This window comes from Suricata suricatta, chromosome 4 (assembly GCF_006229205.1).
Source record: "Suricata suricatta isolate VVHF042 chromosome 4, meerkat_22Aug2017_6uvM2_HiC, whole genome shotgun sequence".
Lineage (NCBI taxonomy): Eukaryota > Metazoa > Chordata > Mammalia > Carnivora > Herpestidae > Suricata > Suricata suricatta.
Window position 1 is genome coordinate 95,576,786 of NC_043703.1, and position 12,473 is coordinate 95,589,258.

The window sequence follows — 12,473 nt, forward strand, 5'->3', positions numbered from 1 at the left end:
CAGACAGGCACCAAACCAGGAAAATGGTGTTTAGGGCATAAACACTTGCAGATAGTACATTGTTGCTAAATCCCAGCCTTCAACTCTTTGAAAGTCAGATCTCTATGCTGTTTTATTAATGATGTTGTTAACAAATATGATAATTTTTACAATTACAGCAAATTCAAACATAATACTCTCATTATTTTTTTTAATTTGTGTTTTACATTTATTTATTATTGAGAGACCAAGAGAGACAGCGCATGAATGGGGCAGGGTCAGAGAGAGAAGGAGACACAGAATCCAAAGCAAGCTCCAGGCTCTGAGCAAGCTGTCAGCATAGAGCCCGACGTGGGGCCCAAACCCACGAACCACGAAATCTTGACCTGAGCTGAAGTCAGTCATTCAACCAAATGAGCCACCCAGGCGCCCCAGTATACTCTCCATATTAGAATCCTATTTCTGTTCATTTATTTATGCTTTCTATACTGAGCAGCCACTCTGTGTGTTCAAGATGGAGTACATACATGGTAAGATAATGTCTAGTGAGAAACAGGGAATTTGGACAATAAACATATAATCACTGCACAGCGTGATGAAAGTTGAGAGAGGTAGCAAACACAGCATGCTTTGACATTATGTTGGAGGAAAACCTACCAATACCTTTGGAGTGCAGGGAGAGTTTCCCAGAGGAAAAGATATCTAATCAAAGAACTGAAGCAAAAGAAAGAATTAGTTGGCCAACACTATGGTGGGGTGACAGGTTGGAGGTTTGTGTCTCAGATCAAGGGAATAGTATATTCGGTGATTCTGAGTGTAGATAGAACAATGCAGATTCAGAGAATTGAATGGTGTTCCAAAAAGCTTGAGCGTAGAATGTGAAGGTAAGAATTGGAGTCAAAAGGTAAATGAAGATAAGGTCAACAAAGGCCTTGTAACTCATATTAAGGAGTGGGATTTTTATCAGTTTTTATATCAGGGAATTGACCTGGGAAGCTGGATCAGATTTTGCATTTTTGTGCCTCCAGACCCTCTCTGATCTCGTCTTCTACAACTTTCCCTCTTGTCCTTCTGTGCTTCAGCCAGATGCACTCCTACCTTGTCTCCATGCTTGGCATTCTACTTAAATAAGACTTGGCTTAATATTCCCATCCCCTCACTTATTTTAAGCCTTTGTTGAAAGGTAAGCTTCTCACTCAGACTTTGTTTATTCACCCAAAATTTATAAGATCAATCCTCTTTCCTGATATTCTCTACCCTCTGCTTCCAGCTCTCTCCCTCTTTTATAATATTGTCAATATCTGATATATTATTTAATCTATCTATATTATCTATTTACCTGTTCCTCACCCACCCACACTACAATGTAACTTCCATGAGAATAGAGATTTCAGTTTACTTTTGTATCCTAAGCACTTAGAATAATGCCTGGCATATAGGAGAAGCTAACATACATATCTGCTAAATGAAAAAAATAAAAGAATTTTAGAGTGGTCACTCTAGCCTCATTGTGGAGAGAGGATTGGTGTCAGGGCTAGAACCAGGAAGCCAGCAAGAAACTATTACAGAAATCCAAAGGGCCTGATGGTGATCTGTACCAGTGATTCTAGAACTTTTTAGAAGATACAATAAATAGGGCTTAGTAATTGATTGGGAAAGATGACTATAGACATGGCGGTAGGGTATTGATAAAGAGAAGGAATAGTTCATAATGATGCCTGAGTTTGATAGATTGTGTTATTTGTAGAGAAAATACTTCCATCCCCACTGATGTTGGGTTTGGACATGTAACTCACTTTGTAGAATATTAGGGCAACATGAATAAGAGTCTTACACATCCTTGGACAGTTTGGGCTGGCTCTTACACTCTAATAATGTGGTATCTGAAGGAAATGCTCAGGATAGATATTTGCCTTTTCAGTCTAGGCACCAGAATCTATCCATGTGGAATAGACCAGACCCAACCTATAACTTAAGCTGGTTGATCTGCAGCAGGAAGCAGAGCTGTCTAGCTAAGATCTGTCAATGATGGTTAACTTTTAGACTTACATACATGAGAATAAATAATTGTAATTATAAGCCACTGAGTTTTGAGGTAGTTTGCTATACTGTATCATGGCAATGGCTGGCTTAGGCTACTTGGAAAACAGTTGTGCCTTCTTTAAACATGGGGATCTAGAAAAAGGAGCGGATTTTGGGGGGGTCAAGATATTAGTTTAATTATGTCAGGTTTGAGGTACCTTTATAATATCCAGGAGCTTTGGTCTAGCAGATGGAGAGAGCATTATGTCTATGCTCACAAGTGAGAGCAGGCCGAGAACTATGATTTGGGAATCATTAACACCTAGAAAATGATGGAAGCAATGAAAGAGTGCAGAATGAAATACTAGGACAGAGACAGGAGAGACATTTCATTTTATAAAGGACATTGAAGAACGTTTTTAAAAAAAAAAAGGCTAGACCTCATAAGCAGGTTAAAGACAGTGGGTCATAGGTGAGAGCAGCATATTGCCCAGCCTTAGTTTAGGGGATGGTTCAGCAGGTGTGTCTGATACCCAGAGTGCAGCCCCAACTAACAGATTCTCTGAGTTTGCTTCCATTCTGTTGTCCACATCCTCCACATCTCTTAACAGAAACAACAATAATCCCATAGGAATCAGAAGACCATTTGAATATTGCCCCTTCCCAGGCCACATGAAACGGCGATTTCTGAACTCTTCATTATGGAAACGCATAACAAGTTATAAGTTCCCTCTGATTATGGAGAAGGGCAAGGAAGGGCAGAAGTGTTCTTATCTGCTCAATGATCCATGCAGCTCAAGCAATATCCATCGTAGGCAAATTCAAGGCAGAGATAAGTTGAGATGTACAGCCCAGCAGCTCTCATAAATGAATTTAGTTCAAGTTGAATTAAGGTGATCTGTGAAAATGTGTTCCAAAATGATTCTCTTCAATATTGGGAACACCAAATCATTCTTAAAAATGGTTTAGCGCTTTTTATAAATGTTTCTATTATAGCCTTATAATTCTACAGAAGTTAGACTAGAGGCCTTTAATGAGCTTATTGAAACAGTGAACACTAAACGCTATTTAATATTTGCTGTCACTTTTCTGAAGGCAAAAAAGACCTCTTCATTCTGTTTTCACTGACTGCTCTCAGCAGAACTGTGAATGGGTAAAAAGACCATATTTACCAGGCATGGAAAAACTAATCTGTTAAAGCTGGAAATTACAAATTATTGTTCTTAGTGAGGATGTGTGATGGCACTTGAGAGAGAGGGGGGCTTTTTCTGTTAGAGAATCCCACCGGCAGCATTTTCAGATTTTATGAGAAGAATCAGTCAGGCCTCTGACTTCTCTCATTGCTTACTGATCAACCTTACTCAAACTCAACTCAGTTTGCAGGAGGTGAGGGACATCAAGGAAGCCAGAGAAGGTTTCCAGAAGGGTCACATCTGGAAGAGATCTGAAGGAGTTTAATCTAATGGCCACCAGAGGAGGAGGGATTAGGTCTCTATATTCGGTACAATGGGGAAGTCATTAAGTATTTCAAGCATTAGGGGAACATGGTGAGTTGAGTTTGGGAAGAGATCACTTGTATAACTTATTGAAAGCAAAAGTTGTAAAGGTGCATCAGTTAAGAGGTAGAATTAGGGTGAGGGTGGTGGCTATGAACATGAGAAGATATAGTTGAGAGATAATTAGAAGGTAGCCTAGGCAGAACTTAGAAATGAACACAGAATGATGAAGATGGAAGATGGAATCAAATTGGTTTGAGGGTTGACCAAATCCTGGAAGAGAACCAGTTAATCCTGTTTAGTTGGGGCACACAGTGAAGGGAGCTGGTACTGGAAGATAATTAATTTGGTTTTTTTTACTTTTTTTAATGTTTATTTTTTATTTTTGGGAGAGAGTGTACGTGAGTGGGGAGGAGCAGAGAGAGAGAGAGAGAGAGAGAGAGAGAGAGAGAGAGAGAGGGAATTTTAAGCAGGTTCCAGGCTCTGAGCTGTCACCATAGAGCCTGACATGGGGCTTGAACCCACCAACTGTGAGATCATGACCTGAGCTGAGGTTGGATGCTTAACCAACCGAGCCACCCAAGCACCCCTGGTTTTTGACATTTTAAGAATGAAGTGTCATTGAGACATCAAGGTAAAAATGCAAGTAAGCATGTGGATATATTGATTTAGAGTGTAGAGCAAAGTCTTCCTGGAGATAAAGATGGGTGTATAAATTGCATTGGTGGCAATTAAAGCTCAAGGCATGGATAAATTCTGATAGGTAGAGGACACTTGCCTGAGTGAAGTAGAGGGTCTAGGAAACCACTCACTATGGAATTTAATGCATGGAGGAAGGAGGGTAAGATGTCAGAGAGGATAAGACAGAGGGTTTGGAGGAGGCAGAGAAGCAGAACAATAAGATGTCTCAGAAGCAAATGAACATAGTGTTATAAGAAAGGGGACGTGATTAGCAGCATCAAGTAGAATGAGGATTTAGAAATACCTACCGAATTCAGTGATATGGAGATATACGGTAAGCAGTGAAAAGAAGAAACCACATTAGAATGGAGTGTGGATATTGAATACATGTAAGGTCTTTTAAAGTTTGACTTTGAAGAGGAATAGAGAGAGAAATAGAGGCTTTTAGATGAATCAGGAGGGAAATAGCATGCCAAGAGAGTTTTTTGTTTATTGGTTACTTATGTGAAAGATTCTTAATCATGTCTAAAAGTAAATAGGATGATAAGGATGGTAATATTATGCTGAGAAAGGTAAAATATTTTGAGAGGGGTATAGTTAAAGGAAATAGCAAGGTACACCAGGGAGTGTGCACAAAAGATGGAGTGGCAGTATAGGTCACTGGAGGAGGAGGAGGTCAAGAAAATGAATAATAATCAGGATATTGGATAAGGAATCCATGGGGATGATGAAGTACCCAGATTTACAGCAAGACTTGGACTGGAGAAAGGGGTTACAGGCCAAGTGCCAAAGTCTGTAGGCTTTATTAAGAGGGTCTAATCAAGAATGTGATTGATGACAGCAATGAGAAAGGAGAGGGGGTGGTAATTGCTGTAAAGCCTAGAGCAGTGGACATTTTCTTGAGGCGAGAAGTAGTGTTGAAGAATAAGGAGGGCATCAACCCCACCTGTGATCCCTGAGGTCACAATCTGAGAGTTATATTAAAAGTAGGGTTCTCAGGGCACCTGGGTGGCTCAGTCAGTGAAGCATCTGACTTTGGCTCAGGTCATGATCTCATGGTTCATGAGTTTGAACCCCACATCAGGCTCTGTGTTGACAGCTCGAAGCCTGGAGACTGCTTTGGATTCTGTGTCTCCCTCTCTCTGCTCCTCCCCCACTCATACTCTGTCTCTTTCAAAATTAAAAATAATAATAATAAAATAAAAGTAATGTCCTCAAGGGTGGAGCATGTTCAGTAAAGACCAGGCATGTTGGAGAGTGCTTGGGGTGATCTTGGGGCTTGTGGTGCTTTAGGACCACTGTAGACAGTGTTATGTTAAACATTACCAAAAATAATAATTGATTTTCTTATAAAATTTCTTCATTAAGTACTTAAAATTTAAATATTAAAACCAAGACAGTGAATTTTAAAAAATGAAATTATCTCAAAACTTATCTAAATTTACTTCTAATATATTCAAAGTGGGTTTCATTTATTTAATTTTTTTAATGATTATTTTTGAGAGAAAGAAACACATTGCTAGTGGGGGAGGGGCAGAGAGAGCCTGATGTGGGGCTCAAATCCATTAACCAGGAGCTCCTGACCTCAGCCCAGATGCATAATGGATTGAGGCACCCAAGTGCCCTTCAAATTGGGATTTTAAACTAATAAAGCATGTTTCTTTTTAGATTATAATTAGGAAGAAGGTAATTTCTGCCTGGACTTTAGTAATTTCACTATTTTTTAGATAATAAAAATAACCACAATTCATTTCCCCTCAACATTACATGTTGAATATCCCATCATGCTCCCAGGGACCTCACCAAAGAGCTATCTCACCAAAATCTTTTATTTGAATATGATTTTCAGTGCACACAATGTCAGTATGCATGGTAGTGCTACAAAAATGTACCACTTGCAAGGCTTTGTTTCACCTTGAGTGCAGTGAGTCTTCTACTAGGATAAAATGTATTAAGTGTCCAACAGCTTCCAATAGCCACACACAGTAGTAGTCTGAACTTCAAGAGCTTTTACCAACTCAACCAAGCGGGAGGATTTCAAATCAAGTGGTAGCACCCAGACAAGCACACTTTTTATATTACTCCTGTATCTGTATTCATTTTCACTCCTTGGAATGTGCTCAGCTCTATTTTGGGGAACTTAGAGAATCTTCTCTCATCACAATGTTGGTAAAGAGATGAAGAAATGATAAAGAAATGAGAAATACTGAGTAGTGGACGATTTTAATTAGGGGTATTTTAATAACAGAAATAAAAAGGACAGAGTTTATAAAGTGAGTTACTAGTTGAACCAGGAAGGGAACCAGAGATTTCTAAGTCTCAATTTGCCAGTTAGCTTTGGGCCTTAATGCACCAGAGAATGTCATTTTCATTTCCATTTTAAATGCCCCAAGAGCTTTATTCATAGACACCTATGTTGCCAACTATCTTTTTAGAGCCTGGCTCCAATTTTTTTTCCTTTTCTCCAATACATAACAAGCATGCATGCTATAAAATGCCAGAAAAGAAATGGGCACCCATCCTTATAAGATTAGCTCTAAAAAAATGCAACTACCACAGCCAGTGTTAAAAATTCCTATTCCTAACTGGCTCTGATAGGGAGTAGGGCTATGGTTCTTGAGACCTGAAAGTCACACAGGCAGGGGAAAAGCAAAGAGAATGGTGATTTTCCAATGTCCCTAATTAGAGCCATCTGTGCTTCCTTAGTGCTGTTCCCCTAATGCATTCTAATGCAAAATAGCCTTTTCTCTTGTTTATTTTGGAACACAGCTGTTCTCTTAATTGAGCCTAACGGAGAATGGAAGCATTGTTACTCCCCTCACCCCCTTACCCAAACAAGTTGGGATTTGAGGAAGATGGTAAGGAATCATCTTTGCTATTGGGGATCTATGTGTCTGCTGCAATACTCCAAATGTACTTACTTATTTATATTGTTAAAAAAGGAAAATGAAAATATCTTTATACACACATGCATATCTTATATTCTTGAAATTTGAACTTCAGATATTTGCTTTTCCTTCCCTTTTGGTGGTTTTTATCCCCAACGTTGTTAGCACATGATGTATCCAGTGATTAAGGGTTGAGCTCTCAAAGAAAATCTTTTTCTTTTCCAAATGAGAGGAGATGCTAATGATAGAATAGATTGATTTGCTCTCTCCTTGTCACCTATCCATGCCCCTCTATCCTCCCCTAGAAAAATCATTGCGTGCTGATTTGAGCAAGTTGTACTGTTTGATACTCTATTTTTTTTTTATCTCCATCGATTTAGTTAAATATCATTATAGGATATTTCATATTTCTAAAATGTACGTATTGTGGGGCATGAAACCTGTACAATCTTGTGAACTCTTGTTAAGGAAAAGAATACAACTTTTAAACACTGACAGCATAAAACTCACAAATTCAGAAAGATAACAAAAATATTTTATGTGTAAAATACCTCTAGGAAGTCTGTATATTTTCTCTACATATTTTGGCTGCATACTTTTTTTGATTGTCTCTTCATTTGATAATGAATTTGTAATATTATTTTGTATTAAGAAAATAGAGTTCAGTTTCTTTCTTCTTTTATATTGTGAGTAGTCACATTAGTTACTTGTGATACATAAAACGTGATTCATAGTTACCCTTGCTGTTTCCAGCATGGCTGCAACTTTGTCTCGCCTAGGACTCAAGGAGTCTCATCTTGTACAGCACAGGCCTCCGTGAAGGTCCTGGGAACTCTGCATATTGCTTGTGGGAAGGGTATAACAATCAGTGTGGAATTTTCCAGGACCTTCACAGAAGCCTGTGCTGTACAAGGTGAGACTCCTTGAGTCCTGGCCCAGAACAGCAGCCATGGAGGACACTAGGAGTCACAGGGAGAACTAAGTTCTGCAGCCCATCTCCAGATTGGAGAGATCCTTGTGAACACCCCGACTTTTATCTAAGGCCAATCCTTTGCAGTAAGAACACCCTACCATAAGGGCAACTCTAATAAAGCCTAAAATCAAATCTCAGCAGCTTCATGGAGAGTAGTCCAAGTATGAACTTCCTGCCAAAACAAACTCAATACTCTTTAAAGGAAGACAACATAATCTGGCCTCCTGACAACGTATTATGCACAGTATCCAGCATATAATAAAAATTTCCAGGTACGTGAAGAAGTATGAAAATGTATCTTAGAAGGGAAATGATTGTGTAAAGCTATGGCAGCATCCTCCTAAGCTGAGATTTGTATTTCAAGTAAAATTAAAGTCTCTGTGACAATAGGAAAAAGGCTAGGAGTGAGTATAAATGGAGTTGCTTACATTTGTTGAGTGTGGAGATGAGCTGAATGAATGAAATATGAGCTGGCTCAGTATTGATTCGATCTAGACTGTGATAAATTGAAGATGCAATCACTAAAAATTAATAGAAGTAGGTTAGGTAAAAAGTCCCCGCAGGGAATAAATGGAATAAAAATGTGCTTAGTGACTCTAAAGATAGCAAGAAAAGAGGGGGGAAACTAAAAAAAGAAAACCAACAATACAAAACATATGGGATGAATAGAAAAACAACAGCAAATTGGTACATAAATGTAATAAACGAAACACGGCAATTAAAGTTAGATATTGTCGGATGAGATAAAAGAACAAGGTCCAAACATATAGAAGTGAAGCACTTTAAATACAAAGACACATATGGCTTGGGAGAAAGAGTTTGGGGGATGGTAACGCCATGTTAAAAGTGTAAGTAACAGAAGGAGTGTTTTGCACAGAGGTGGTCATTTCATAATGATGAAGGGGTCTAATCAATGGAAAGACAATTCTAAGCTTGGCAACTAACTAAATAATATAACTAAATATAAACATAACTAAACACAGAGATTATTTAAATATTATTGAAACTAGAGCTTCAAAATTTATAAAGCGTAAATTGACAGAACCAAAGAAAGAAAGAAATCCATAACCAAACTTGTCTATTTTCATATTTTGTTCTGAGACATTACTAGACAAAGTTGACAAAAACATATGCAAGGATATAAAGGATCTGAATATCACAATCCTCCCAGCAGGCCTAATTTATATTTATGGAATACTAACCCCAACAATTATTAAAACAAATCTTAAAGTCAGTCTCAATACAACTGAAGACACTTAAATTTTGTAAAACATGTTCTTCAACCCTAAAGTAACTAAATTAAAAATTAATAGAGATTTGTAAAATATCAAATAATTAGAAATGATAAAATATGCCTATTAATAAATCACTTCCAATAATTCATGGGTCAAAAGAAACCACTTGGGAACTTAGAAAAAATTTCAAACTAAATAAATAATGCAAACACAACGTATCAGAATTTGGAGAAGGCAGCTTAAGCAATTCTTAGGGCTTTATTATATTTATCAATGCATATTTTAACAAAAATAAATTTAAAATTAAGAATCTAGACTTTTATATCAGGAAGTTTAAAAAAAAGGGAATTCAAATTAATGTAATCAAAATAAAAAAGGAAATTCAAATCAAATCAATGTAATAAAAATAATTTTATCAAGCAGAAAAATAAACAAAGTTGACAAAGATAAAGTTTTGTGCTTTGAAAAATTTAATGACATTGAAAATCCCAAGCAAACCTGAGAAGGAGGAAAAGAGTAAAAATACAGATTACTTACATAAAGGAAAGAGTATCATTGCAAATTTTAGGGCCATAAACTCTAAAGTATAATAAAACAGATAATAAAAATATTATGAATAACTTTATGTCAATAAATTCAATAACATGAGATGGAATAGGCAAATTACTTGAAAACGTTTCTTGCCAAAACTTATAAAGATGAAAAAGGTTCTGAATATTATACTTAAGAATAAAATTGAATGCGTAACTTAAATTTTTCCCATAAATAAAACTCCTACACCACATGATTTCATTAGTAAATTTCACTAATCATGTAAAGAAGAAATATAGAAATCTTACAAATTCTTTCAGACAAAGGAAAAGGAGAATACTTCCCCATATTTTTTATTATGCCAAAAAAACTGACAAAATATTACAATATTAGGAATTAATACATCTCATAAACATAATAAAATACATTAAAACAGTTTTAAATGGGGGCCATGAATGGCTTAGTCAGTTGAGCATCTGACTCTTGATATTAGCTCAGGTTATGATTTCACAGTTGGTGAAATCTGTCAGCGCAGAGTCTGCTTGCAATTCTCTCTCTGTCCCCTTCAAAATAAATAGATAAATATTAAGAATATATCTTAAAAAGATTTTTAAAATTAAAAAACGAAGCCAACAGTATATAAACAGATAAATCATGATGAATCAAGAGGGATCTTTAAGTAAAATAAAAATTTCAACATTTGTAAACTATTCATAGTCATGAACTACAGTAATAGAATAAAAGTAAAACAATTATATAATTATCCTAGGAGTGCAGAAAAAAATTGAGAAAACTCACTTATAATAAAAATTCCCAGCAAATTAAGAATAAAAGATAACTTTATCCATTTAATAAAGGGCATCCAAGGATAGAGTGAATAATTTCTCGTAGGAATGTGAAAAAGCCAATGATGGCCACTCTTTTAATTTTTTCTTTCAGTATTATTTTTGAAGTTCCCATCAATTATAATTGGCAAGAGGAGTTTTAAACACTGGAGGGAGGGAGCGAGAGGGAACATGATTTTTTCATATAGAAATTATTAAAGAATTATAAAATTACTTGGATTAATAAGTGAATTAATGATATCACAGGATCAACAAGTCAGTGTATATAAATGATCTAACAATTGGAAATTTAAGTTAAAAATAAAATCCTACTTATAATAGCATCCAAAACATCAGATACTTAACAAATCCTTAAAAAGTATGTATAAAATCTCTACACTAAAAACTATTAAACATTGCTGAATTTAAAGGTGATTTGAAAAGTAGAAAAATATGCCATAATTGTGAATTAGAAAACTCAATATTATTAAGATGCTAGTTATTCTCAAATGCACATATCTCTTCAATACAGTTTCAGTCAATTTACAGGTAGGCTTTTTAAAAACTAGGAGCTGAATTTTTAAAAAAATAAGTTAATCTACGTAAAGTAATAAATTGGCATCTGTGCTTTAAGAAAAGCATACACAATAAGGGTGCCGTGAGAAATGACACTTGACAGTAGGTCTCATTTTCCGGCAGACAGTATAGTGATGGAGTCCGTGTGGAACCAGTGGGTCCTGCTGGTCTCAGGAAGCAGGACCCACTGAGCTGGCGGTAATTGTTACTATGTGGGAATGGTGATGGCCAGGATTTTTAGAGCTTCTGAACTTCCAAAAGAAGCTAGAAATTAGAATATTACTGTGAAAATTTCTCACTGTTAATTTTTTGAAACAATTCAATCCATTTTCTAACCATGAAAATGGGAAAAATAATGCACCTGAGGATCGAAGAGTCATATTCTATCCTTAATGCTCTGGTATGGACTTTAAGACATAGTGGTTCTATAAAGAAAATAGCCAATGGGGAACCGATTTGGGTATGGGTTTGAGCATCTCAGCTCATAATTTTGGATATCTGTTGAATACTGTCTGTGTCAGGCATTAACTTTAGGGAACTACTTGTTTTTTTTAATTTTTTTATTTTTTTAATAGTTTATTGTCAAATTGGTTTCCATATAACACCCAGTGCTTCTCCCCACAAGTGCCCCCCACCATGACCATCACCCCCTCCCTCCCCCTCCCCCTTCAGTCCATGGTTCGTTTTCAGTATTCAGTAGTCTCTCTTGATCTGTGTCCCTCACTCCCCCGCACTCTCTTTCCCCCTTCCTCTCCCCATGGTCCCCTGCCAGGTCTCTCCTGTTAGACCTATGAATGCAAACATATGGTGTCTGTTCTTCTCTGCCTGACTTATTTCATTCAGCATGACACCCTCAAGGTATAATCCACTTTGCTAAAAATGGCCATATTTCATTCTTCCTCATTGCCATATAGTACTCCATTATATATATATACCACATCTTCTTGATCCATTCATCAGGTGATGGACATTTAGGCTCTTTCCATGATTTAGCTATTGTAGAAAGTGCTGCTATGAACACTGGGGTACATGTGCCCCTATGCATTAGCACTTCTGTATCCCCTGGGTAAATCCCTAGCAGTGCTACTTACTTAAACATCATAAAAGCCATTTACGAAAAGCCCACAGCCAATGTTATCCTCAATGGGGAAAAACTGAGAGCTTTCCCCCTGAAATCAGGGACACGACAGGGATGTCCACTCTCACCACTGTTGTTTAACATAGTGCTGGAAGTCCTAGCATCAGCAATCAGACAACCAAAGGAAATA